The 13,100-nt window shown below is 40.0% G+C and overlaps 1 protein-coding gene across 1 annotated transcript in view; it reads left to right on the forward strand.

Moving 5' to 3' along the window:
- serpinh2 (serine (or cysteine) peptidase inhibitor, clade H, member 2) overlaps positions 1-13,100 on the forward strand; it is a 204,126-nt gene that overhangs the window by 4,786 nt on the left and 186,240 nt on the right. The window contains exon 2 of the mRNA XM_067446540.1: positions 8,955-9,035. The gene's annotated coding sequence lies outside the window, so the exon portion shown is untranslated. The remainder of the gene's footprint in view (positions 1-8,954; positions 9,036-13,100) is intronic.

A 13,100-nucleotide genomic window follows, 5' to 3' on the forward strand; every position in this document is an offset into this window, starting at 1 on the left:
CTTCCTTTTTGTCTGATGTCTCTAAAGGCTGGTGTTTAGGCTAATAGCTAAAAGTTAGACATTGTTTTAGGCTACTATAATCTAAAGTTACAGTCTAAAGTGTTCTTTGCGCTCAGGTGCTACACTGTAAAAAAAAAAACAGTGTTGTTTAAAGGTGGGGTCAGTGTTATTTCAAAACTGCTTTACAAAACGGACTCGGGCCGAGTACCTAAACAGACTTGTAGCCAATCAGCAGTAAGGGGCATGTTTACTAATGACAGGGAGAAGAGAGCGATCAGTGAATGTCATTATTCAAAACACACGACACTAGGCCTGTCGCGATAGTCGATAAATCAATTAATCGCATGATTAAAAAAATGAGCTCGATAATTTTTCCGGCCACGATAATTGCCATTTGCATGTTTTTTTGTTTTCCTCGTCTCTCTCGTTGACTGCGCGCACCTCGTCCGTTTGGGGAGGTGTTTATACTCGACGTGCAGACCAGGTGCGGCGTGATGAGACGTCGTTCTCGGCCAGATGCGTCTGGAACTCATGGCTCTTCGGTTGCGGAGCCACACGCAAAGTTACGAAAATTGACGTGTACAACGGCAAGCGAAATGGTGTCTTGCGCACTCCACGTCGACCTGCACCCTCGCGCTCGAGCGGACGCGTCGTGTATAAATGAGGTTTAAAGCTACACTGAAGTTTGATAAACACAAGTTAATTCTTCAGTTCAATCTTTGTGTGCCAAAAAGGCACATCAGGTCCTGTAGAGATAGCAATACACATTCTCCTTTTGCCAAATAAATGAAAAGCATGTCATCAATGTCTTCTCTCTTGCTGTATCAAAATATCACGTTCCTCAGAGATGGTCAAGTTCAGTTTGTGCATGATTAGTCTATGATATAACAATTTTTTTTTAATACTGTAACCTAAATTGTGGATAATTAATATATCTTATGCTGAAGTACATTTCTGGATTAAAAGACAAAAAAACAATAAGAACCGTACAGAACGGAAAACCGTGATACAAACCAAACAGTAGGTTTGGTGAACCGTGCCGCCCCTAATATGCTCCTAAAACACAATCATCCGTTGCAGTTTTCATCCATTTTATTTATTGTTTTTGGTACTTATTTAAATGCATTTTTTTAAACAGACTGAGAGTCCATGCTTTCATTGTTTTTGGTTGTTTTGTTCATTTATTGTTTAGTGTTAAATAGTCTTTAGAAATTAAAGTTTATTGATCTTTGAAAAGGTGTAGCTGCATTATTATGCCATTATCATTATTTTAGATGAAAATGGTCTCAGAACGACAATATTATCGTTTATCGCAACAATTTCTTAGCCAATTTATCGTCCAGCAAAATTTGTTATCGTGACAGGCCTACACGACACACAGGACGGACATCAGCCGAGGGACAACAGAAAGAGAAAGATGGCAGATAAAAGAAAGAAGGGGAACATGTCTGTTGAACAAAATAAGGCTTACGATCAGGCAAGAACTATCACTTTCCAGCCCTGGAGAGATCTCAAGGAGCGAAGGCCGAGGATGCTTTATTTTTTCTCCATAGGCGAGTAACATTGGTTTTATTTTGTTTCACAGAACTAATATATGCTGGCTTTTGCTTGAATATGCTCGTGTGTCATGTTCGCTTGTTTGTCCATTTGCGATCGTATCGTCGTTCACTTCAGCGATGATAAAGACCCGTTCATTTCCACACCGTATAGAGCGTCTAAATCTCCTCACTCTCTGATTCAAGCGTCAGCTTACAAAATGTGTCCAACAAGTAAGATACTATACTCCTAATATATGTTTGTTTCCTCTTTTCATGATCTATATAACCCTCTAATCTGGTCATAATTGTAATATGTTCGTTAGTTGGTCTGTCGTGCTCGTGCTATTGAGTTGTTCATGAGAACGGTTTGTAGGGTTGGGTACAGAAACGGCACCGGTACCTATATAACCGGTATGTATCGGCCCGAATCAGAACACAGATTTCGGTTCCTTATTTCGATGCCGCCCACTTAAGTTCAAATGCGCTTCCGTCCTTTGGCTGGCACCGAGCCAGAGACGGACGTGCTCAGCGCTTGTCTCACATCACAGCGATTCAGTGTTTTCAACCACATCATGTTTATTTAGGTTCCAGACATTTACATGCACATAAGCACTAGCAAAAAACAATGGCAATCACACTCCTTTCAGACAGTTATAATTTGACTACGTGTCTTATTCATATCAGCGATACACATTTTATAAGTAACGATATAGTTTACTCTATTCTTCTCTCACTTAACTGGTCACTTTAATGTGTTTTGAGAGACGAGGATGAATTTACCTGATGTAAATCCGACAGATCTGATTCTCTGGTGAGGCGCAAATTAACATGGCGGCGCCCATCGTGCATGATTAATTATGACACATTCACTTACACATATTTAAAAATCAGAATACCATATTGTTCATGATATAGTTAAAATGTTATATTTTGAAGGAAAAAAAAGCAGCGCTATTGCGGTCTCTGACAGGAGGTGTGTGTCATGTGAGAAGCACAATACGTTGCATTGGAAACAATAAGGCGATGCGTTATAAAATATTTAGCCAGAGAATATGGTCATATTTCAGGAAAATAAAGGTGAACATTGAAGATGGTAAAAATAATTAAATAAAAAGCCATTCTTTAATGTCTTCCACCGTCTTTTTGTGGCTCTCTTTTTTTTTTATTTTTTAAAGTATCGGTTCAGGGAATTTAGGCACCGGTACCGTTTTAAAAAGTACCGGTTTGGCACCGGTATTGTAAAAAACCCAGACGATACCCAACCCTAATGGTTTTTGTGATGGAAGCGATTACTTTTTCATTGAACATTCGACGTGGATTACCATAACACACAGACCCTGGCGGCAGCAAATCTAATCTGCCCGCGAGTGTCGTCTAGCAACTCTCAATACCCTTCTGAGCTGTAATCGCCAATCTCTGGTCGGGCCAATCACATCGTGTATAGAGTCGGTGGGCGGTGCTTAACATAATGACGGCCGAGTTGCGTTTGCGTGCTTCTAGTAAACACAGAAACTGGCGAACGGCGGTCTTTCGAATCAGCTTTGACCGCGACTCTGGAAGACTTGGAGTTAAGCTTTTCTCTGAGAAAAGAACAAAGAACGGCACTGAAGTCATTCTTAAGAAGGGAAGATGTGTTCAGAGTTTTGCCGACCAGATACGGCGAAAGTTTAATCTTTCAACTAGCTCTGGTTGGTTGTAGCGATATCCAATTGCGTGCACGCCGTGCAGAGGGAGTTTGAAAGACAACTGTTTATCTACCCTCGGATTGAGCTGTGAATGGTGAGTTTCCAGATCCAGACCAAACATCTTGATGTGGGTCTGGCTTGTCAGGCTAACAGGCTCTGCCATAATCGTTAATATTGGGGCATGTTTGGTTTGACGATTTGAAATATTAACAACGGTTTCCAAAAATCACTCCCCCCCCCCCCCCCCCCCCCTCTAAACCTAAAGTAAGTGTTAGTGCTGCCTTAATTTTAAGTTTTGTCAACTTGAAATGTGAAGTTGTATAAAGTGACAACTTGGATATTTGAGTTGACTAAACTTAATTTAAAGGCAGCACGAACACTTAATTTGATTGCACTTTATTTTATACTTTGCATGTACTCACGCTACGTTTCCCAGAATCCCTCCTGGCTCTCACCTGCACACACTCAATTGCTGTGTTTACACTTGGCATTAACATGCGATCATTGTGATCTGATCCAGCATTAAAGGCCCACTGAAGGGCCTTGAAACGCACACACTCAATTGCTGTGTTTACACTTGGCATTAACATGCGATCATTGTGATCTGATCCAGCATTAAAGGCCCACTGAAGGGCCTTGAAACGCGCCGCATTATTCAATGTGTTGATGTGATTTCCCCAGATACGGCTCCAGCTGTTAGCAGCTCCTCCCCTTTTTTGAAACGGCCAATAGTGTTTCTTCAATACACATTGTCAGTGTCTTTGTTTGGTAAAGGTAAAGCCAGTTTTCTCATTTATCCTTATAATCTCCTCCATATCGCCTTGAAGTGCAGCATTGTTTCTCTGCAGAATTCAAATGGGTCCGATATGTTTGTTGTCTGTGCCGACTCGCGCATATGATCCGCGCTGCGCTCTCGTGTCTCTAGTCAACGGCTCTGGTCTAGACTATGTGTGTGCGCTGCTGCGTTGCGTGAAACTAACGTGAAAACAGACTTCATTCGCCTCGACTGAAAGCATATTTACACTGAATCGTTTCCTATCGCATATATAGTGTGCTATGTGCCTTTCACCATGTAGAAATTAGTAAATGTGTAAAAAACTCACCGATTTCAGCCTTAGCTTCGGCAGTGTAGGGGGTGGGCTTTAGATTCTAGAGAGCATTTGGACAGAAGATTTGACGAGAAGGTGAAGTCTGCGATGATGTCATCAAAATCTGTGATTCATTTTAGCGGAAGTGAGAGACTAACCCTGCGTCCCAATTCGCATACTATCCATCCTAAATAGTATTCGAAAATAGAATTAGTATGTCCCAAATCGTAGTATGTTGAAAAGAGTATTCCAAAGATTCCCGGATGGTTTACTATTTCCGGTCCGAATTCGAAGTATGGATCGATGGGCACTCTAACGGCTGATATTGCCCTCAACCCATTGCGAGTTGGACGAGAATTCGATTAGAACTACAAACGCGGACAAAAAGCGTTGAAAAACTACAAACATGACGGATGTGCGAGTCTGACGGTTAAGTAGAGAAGTTTAGATAAAGGGCTTTGAGTGACCAACGATCAATATTTAACCTGACAAAAATATATTTATTCAGTGTTGTCCACATTATATTTCACCTGCAGCAGCATTGTGAACTTTTGTAATGACACGTTTGGCCATTAACTTTTAAATGCATCATTATATTTAAACTGCAAACACATGAGGAGAGTCTCTGACCCACAAAGACCCACACATGGCTCAAGATCAACGAGCGGCTACATTTCTCTCCGATACGGCAGGAGATTAAACTGAATGTGGAGGATTTGAACTGTGACGAATCTGACGATGATTGACAGGGCAGATAAACGGTGACGGGATGCACGTAACTAAGCGACAGAGTCCGTTAAAGATGGCGAAGTAGTATGTCCCGAAGCTTGCATACTTTTCTGCTACACACTCAAAAGTAAATACCTTTTCTTCACAAAAAGAGTACATACTTTTAGGACGTAGTATAAGTAGGTGAATTGGGACGCAGCATAAGTTTTGAATGCTTATATCTCCTAAATGCAAATTTTGTCATCGTTTTGGAACACACCAGCTTATTCATAACTTTAAGGCTGACATTGTCATACTAAAAGCTAAAAAAACTTAAATTTTGATTTCAGTGGGCCTTTAATGTTGTATGATCAAGATTTCATAATTGAAAGGAGGGCACAAGCATTTATAATGTAGGTTAGTTACATCACTAACCCTGAAATTGACATAAACCCGGCCCCCGGGATTCGGGAACACACTAATCAATGACATAAAGATAGTTAACTCCACATCAGCGACATAAATCAATCAATAACCATTCTGAAATGTCCTGTTGCTTACATGTTGTCACTTCTTGAGTCTCTCCATCATTGTTCGACTCCGGTTATAACACAAAAGGCTGAACAGTTTCATTGCCTGTCTGCATGAGGCTATCAGAGCTATTAACACCAGTTCTGGAAGGTCCGCCCCGTGAGCAGAAAACTTCCATTTTGAGATAAAACTTCCCATACACACTCTGGGGACTTCAGAGAAAAAGGGGCAAAACAAATGAATGCAAAAGAGCATTAATTAGATCTAAACAAGGATAGGCTATACGACACCAGATTGAGATGACAATTTATTTATAAAGTAAATATTATATTTATTGACATATTATAAAGATAATACAAATTAAACATGGTCCCATTGCTTTCACTCACTTACTTTACTTTCCGATGCAATCTCTAGTCTGAAGGAATTACTTCCAGATTTGATCATACAAAAATAACTGTGGGTGGATCATGTTAGTCACATCATCTGGTTATGTGTATATAGCGTTCAATGTCTATGTTGATAGAAATGGACGATTAAATAAACATGCTGAAACAATAAAAACATACATTACAACATAAAAAAGTCTATTTATTATTATTATTATTCTGACAATGTAGCGTGCAGCTCATTATTAAGATCTCATGACTGTGAGTGTACATGATGCAGATAATGTTGCACAAAATGAAACACATGGTATCATGTAAGTCTAAATAAACTGTTCTAAAGATTGACATGTATTGTAAAGTTCAGAGAAGTTTAATTTCTTGTCAAAACTGCGTCTGTCTGTTTTTTGTTTTTTTTTGACAGCCACGCAGAGCGACTGGGTGAGGATTTACATGCCGTGGCCCTCTGAATGTAGATACGATGACTGGATTGCATTTATATTACACTGAGATCTGATCACAATGCGTCCTCTGGACCAGGACACACTGATCGGATAACATTCAGATCAGAAGCGCGTTTACACTTGTCTTTTAAATGTGTATGTGGACAACATCCGGATACATGTCGCATGTTAATGCCAAGTCTAATCACCTGCAGCTCCTTCCCTCATCAGTCACTTTCAATATAATAGCACACACTTCAACTACACACACTATTTAGTCTCAACTTGGACCTTGCCATGCTATTTAGACTGTTTAGTTTATACCTTCTGTTCTACCTCCTGTGTTTATCCTCTTACCTTGTTACTTATTACCTGCTCCTGAGATCCTTCTCCATCGTACTCTTCGTTCTCTGTAAGACAAAGACATTTCAGTTACTATTCAAGTTCACAGCTTCATAAATCAGGCGATGAGAGGAGTGTAAGCATAATCTTACGCCAACATATACACCAGTTTCTACGCAAGATTGATAAATGAGGGCCATTGTGTACATGGTAACAGGACTGTAAAATAAAAATATTTTTTTTACTTCTTTTTTTTACAGTGTAGACCCCAAGTCTCAGAGCGCACGTGAACTGATAAAATGTGTTCTTTGAATGCACTGTCGATCTCTTAAATTTATGTAATTGCACAAATGTAAAGGTTACAGCAGAGGCTGGATACATTAAGATGCTCTCGAGGGTGAACTTGACCTTCATTCTCCACATATTGTTGGTAGAGGCTCAAATAAATATGGCCTGATGTCTGGGACAAAAAAATGAGGGTCCGTTTACACAACACTGTTCACAACTAAAAACAGAAAACTTTTGAAAGCGCGTTATCGTTATTACAAAAAGGTGAATCTGTGGAAACGGTGGGTGACACCTTGCACATTACGTTCAGAGTCTATAAGCGTGTAGTAGTTTCTTTACAAAGTGGCATCGCCAAGTACTGGCCTGGCAGCGTAATACAGCGTTTTAGTTGTTTTTGTGGATACATGTGAAAGGGGATCGCTTTGACTGCGGTGCGGAAACGTTTCTGTTACATCATTGTCATGTAAATGTACCTTTAAAGTTCACCCAAAACATTTAATTCTGTCATTAATATCTTCTCCTCATGTTGTTTCAAACTTGTAAGACCATTTTTTATCTTCAGAACAGAAATAAAAATAAAAATAAAATAAAATAAAAAAATTTATGAACACTTTCAAGGCACAGAAAGGTAGTTAAGACATTGTTAAAGGGTTACTTCAGCGATTAGCATATGGCTTTGTATCAGTAGAAACCCTGGAGTATATTCAAATGATTGTGCTTGGGAAGGGCCTCGTAGGGCAGCAAAGCATTCTGGGAATTGTAGTCTTTCATCCCATGAGACAAAAATACATTTTCTGTCTTTTCTCAGTCTAGAAAGCACCAAATAAATAAAAAATAATTTCACATTTCTACTACATTAGTGACCCAGTTTAAATGCAGATAAATCTTCCCAGGGCTGAAGTACCCCTTTAAAATCATCCATGTGACTCCAGTGGTTCATCCTTCATTTTATGTAGCGACGAGAATACGCTTTTTTTTTTTTGTGTCAAAACAAACATAAATAGCAACTTTATTCAACCCTTTCTTCTAGCCTGTGTCAGACTCTTGCGCTGTTGATGCAGTGTTTCCTCTTGCGTATGTGTCATGGTGCTCACCTGAACAGCGTCGGCCAATGTAAGCCGGCGTTCTGGAAGCTCTGCATCAACTGCGTAAGAGTCTACATCCGGTGTTTAACACACACTTCAAGGTCCAGTCATTCTTGATGGATAGAATAAATGTTTTACTTGTTGCACACTAAAGTTTGGGGTCAGTAAGATTGTTTTTCTCTGAAATAAACTGATACTTTTATTCAGCAAGGACACATTCAATTAATTAAAAGCAACAGTAAAGACATTTATAATGTTACAAAAGATTTGTTTCAAATATATGCTGTTGAACGTTCTATTCATCAAAGAATCCTGAAAAAAAAATCATATTTAAATGGACATAAATGTATGCTGCCGTTCAAAGAGGTCCGTTTTCTTTTTTAAGAAAGGTTTTATTCAGCAAGGATGCATTGGAATGATGAAACATGACCGATAAAACATGTATAGTGTTACAAATGCGGTTCTTTTGAACTGTCTATTCATCAAAGAATCCTATTCATCGAATGTATCATGGCTTCCATAAAACAACTGTTTTCAACATTGATATTAAAAATGTTTCTTTAGCAACAAATTGTCTTATTAGAATGATATCTGAAAGATAATTTGACACTGAAGGCAGATATAGTAATCAGTTCTTTAAAATTGTAATATTTCAAAATATTACTGTATTTTTACTGTACATCACACTTTGGTCAGAATTAATGGATGTACATGTTGTTCATTGATGGTAGGAAGCAAAAACATTTTGAGGGGATTGAGAAGCCAATAGAATTAATTTTTAATCTGTTATTCTGTATGTCCACAGAAAGTTTTTCTGTTTCTAAACCCTATTATCATTCATCTTTCATGTTGCTCTGGAGGACACCGCATCTAGATGGTCCGCTTAAACCAACCGTCCATCTCTCTTCCCCACAACCTGTTTTGATGCCCAGTGACCTGAGGTCAGTCTCACCCTGCTTGAACACTTCAACACCCTGAGATAGCACAACAACAACAACAACAACAACATCAAAAATCAATACGGCCTTCGTCTGGAGGGATTTCTCAAGTCTCAAAGGAAAAGTGTTCAATTCTGTGGGGTTTCGTTAACACTGTAAAAACCTGTCACAGGAAAACGAGACCAAATCGTTAGCCGCGTGGTGGACATGTGCAAACGCGCACAGCCTTGCAAAACAATAAGACGATAATAGACCCCACAAAAGCCTCAAAAATTCAATTTGAAAAGTTTTCTCAAAAATTCCCCAAATGACAAGAGTCCTTCAGCAGCAGAATAGCTGCCCTGTTTTCCTTCTTCTCCCCGCCCTCACTCGCTCTTTCAGCCCAGAAAAGAGGAAAAAAGTAAAAATGAATCCGCCACCTCCCTCACTCCCCCACTTACTCTTTTTAAGACGCGAGCACACACACACACACGCACAGACACTCCCGTTGCTTTATTGAGGCAGCTGCACCCTTTGACCTCTGTGCTTGTGGAATGTGTGGGTGTGAGTGTGTGTGTGTGTGTGTGTGTGTGTGTGTGTGTGTGTGTGTGTGTGTGTGTGTGTGTGTGTGTGTGTGTGTGTGTGTGTGTGTGTGTGTGTGTGGGAGAGAGAGAGAGAGAGAGAGAGAGAGAACGACGGGGGTCTCTTTTTCTCCATACAACAAAGGCTGTCGGATCGACAATAGAGTGGCAGAATAGAGTGTGTCCAGAGGGCCAATGAGTCGTGCTAGCTTGCTAAACCGGTGAGGGAGAGAGAGAGCAAGAGAAGAGAGAAAAAGAGTTTAAATTAAAAGAAGAAGAGAAAAGAGATGAGGGATATTTGTTTTGTCTGGGCACACTCATAAATATACGACTTCCGATGCCAAGGGAAGCAAATAGATGGGCTCATGTTCGGTAATGGAAGTGTGTGTGTGTGTGTGTGTGTGTGTGTGTGTGTGTGTGTGTGTGTGAGGGGCCCAGTACACACAGCAGGAGTGTGGGCCCAATGACTCATTGCTGCAAATGACATCAGCAGTGTCAGCCTCTAATACTGCCAAATGCTGTATTCAGAGAAGGAATGTGTGTGTGTGTCTGTGTGTGTCCAGGTTGTGCAGCTGGGTGAAAGACAGACAAAGGTGTTCCGTCACACTTTGCCTCAAAATGTGTGTTTTCGGGTGATTTCGGGCAGCTCAGTGATTTTCTTTTCGATCCTCTCACACACACACACTCACTTGGCTTTATCGATCTCTGACGTAGGCAGATATAATAGTTTACCATCCAGGAGTGTGTGATGTGATTCACTTTTAGGTCCCGTTTTGGTCTGTACATAAATACCAGAACCTAGCATTTCCTTGGATATCAAAAAAGCATTTTCCTATGGATATCAAAAAACAGATAGAGACTCACATAAACGTGAATTGGCATAAATGGACACTACAGTTCAAGTTTTTTTTAAAGAAATAAAGTTTTTATTATAATTTATATATTTTTATTTATAAATTATTATTATATAAATTTTAATACATTAGACAACAGCTATTTAAAATTGTAATAATTTACATTAATTATTTACTTTATTTTTGATAAAACAAATGCAGACTTGCTGAGCATAAAAGATTTCAAAAACATTGAATAAAAAATGACATACTCAATACATTCCCTGCAGTTATCACCGCCCAGCAATAATGTTTTTCTTTCTGACTACATAATAACGTAAATATACACAATATTGCCAAAAGTTTTGGGACGCCTGCCTTTACCTGCACATGAACTTTAATGACCTCCCATTCTTAATCCGTCGGGTTAAATATGGAGTCGGCCGACCCTTTGCAGCTATAACCGCTTCAACTCTTCTGGGAAGGCTTTCCTCAAGGTTTAGGAGTGTGTTTATGGGGATTTTTGACCATTCTTCTAAAAGCGCGTTTGTGAGGTCAGGCACTGATGTTGGACGAGAAGGCCTGGCTCTCAGTCTCCGCTCTAATTCATCCCAAAGGTGATCTATCGGGTTGAGCTCAGGACTCTGTGCAGGCCAGTCAAGTTCCTCCACACCAAACTCGCTCATCCATGACTTTATGGATCGACGCTTTGTGCCCTGGTGCGCAGTCATGTTGGAACAGGAAGAGGCCATCTCCAAACTGTTCCCACAAACTTGGGAGCATGAATTTGTCCAAAATGTCTTGGTATGCTGAAGCATTATGAGTTCCTTTCACTAGAACTAAGGGGCCAAGCCCGACCCCTGAAAAAACACACACACCATAACCCCCCCTTCACCAAACTTTACACTTAGCACAATGCAGTCAGGCAAGTACTGTTCTCCTGGCAGCCTCCAAACCCAGACCCGATTGCAAGACAGAGAAGCGTGAATCGTCACTCCAGAGACACATCTCCACTGAGTCGGCGTGCTTTACTCCACTGCATCCGACACTTTGCATTGCACTTGGTGATGTAAGGCTTGGATGAGCTGCTCGTCCATGGAAACCCATTCCCAGAAGCTCTCTACACACTGTTCTTGAGCTAATTGGAAGGCCACATGAAGTCTGGAGGCCTATAGCTACTGACTCTGCAGAAATTTGGCGGCTTCGGCACACTGTGAGCAATAAAGTGTACCTATCCCATCCCAATTGCCAAATACAAAGGTGGCACAGAAGCGCATCTGAAGAAGCAATTGGATACCTTTACCTACCCAGACTGTTTAATGATGCTCGGAGGTGGCACAAATGCATTTACACAGCCATTGACTGAATACTTTTATACTAGAAGCTGAGGTAGCTCAGAGCAGGCACAATGTAGTCTGGCTTTTACACCGAATTTTGAGCAGGCACAGAGCAGCCTTAACTCAGCTTATGATATTCTAGTCTTTGATATGATTAACATCCTTCCTTCAGTCTAAGTCTATATGGGATGTTTTTTCTTGTCTTTCAGCAGGTTAAAATCAGATTCTCGTCAACTTGACACGTTTTGAGGTATCACTACTGTCCGTAGCATAAATGGTTACATTACAGTACATTAGTTACATGCCAAAGTTTAAAGCTTATGGTTATGGATTTGTTCCAATCGCCCATGCATCACTAGTCATGATTTTAGGGAGCAATTCTGATGAGCATTTGTCAGTTCAAAGCATGTTTTTGTTTGTCTCTAACAAAACAGGTGGTCTCTATTTAACACCCCCTCCTTCCCTTTTCATTTTGATTTCAGTCACTCCATCCCCTCCTCCTCTCTCTCCGAACAATGCTAGAAGGACAGTCTCTCTCGTCCACAAGCACAAATTCACCCAAACTCCCATCTACCCCATCAACCCCCCTCCTGCTCCCGTAGCAGCTGCCAGGCTTCTTTGCAGAGAAAATGATGCGTGTCCAAAAACATCTGATCGCACACATTTTTTTTTTTCCAATCGTAACTACATCCCGCATACACCTCCATCCACTCCTAATTTGTTCATTTTCAGCATTCCAGTCCGCGAGGGTCCGGGGCTGTGCAGGGTCCCTGAGCAGTATAATGTGTCTCTCTGTCTCCTTCTCATACCGCGATAATACTAAACTGGGCTTCAGTCCTGTGTGCTGACAGACAGAGATATTTCAGGAGGGAGGCTGAGTATTTAAACATACAATTATTGAATGTCCGTTGCATTTAAAAGGCATAAGACACCCCAAAATGAAAAATCTGTCATCATTTAACTCACCCTTATGTTGTTACAAACCTGCATGACTTTTTGTCTATGGAACGGGGGCGGAAAACTTTTGAACAGGATGGAGATGTCCACCTCTTTTTGTTAAAATTTTATATTTATATATATATATATATATATATATATATATATATATATATATATATATATATATATATATATATATATATATAATATATAAAAAAATAATATATAAAATTTTAACATTTAACATTTCTATATATATATTTCATTTAATACTGCCATTTGGAAGCAATAGAAGGTACTTAAATGTACTTAATGCATTGTGTTTCTTTCTGAGGCATCAGTGAATGTTTGAACCTTTTGTCATCGTTGAGTTTGAGTCTCTCAAGCATCCTCAGTGTG

Source organism: Pseudorasbora parva, chromosome 1 (assembly GCF_024679245.1).
Source record: "Pseudorasbora parva isolate DD20220531a chromosome 1, ASM2467924v1, whole genome shotgun sequence".
Taxonomy (NCBI): domain Eukaryota; kingdom Metazoa; phylum Chordata; class Actinopteri; order Cypriniformes; family Gobionidae; genus Pseudorasbora; species Pseudorasbora parva.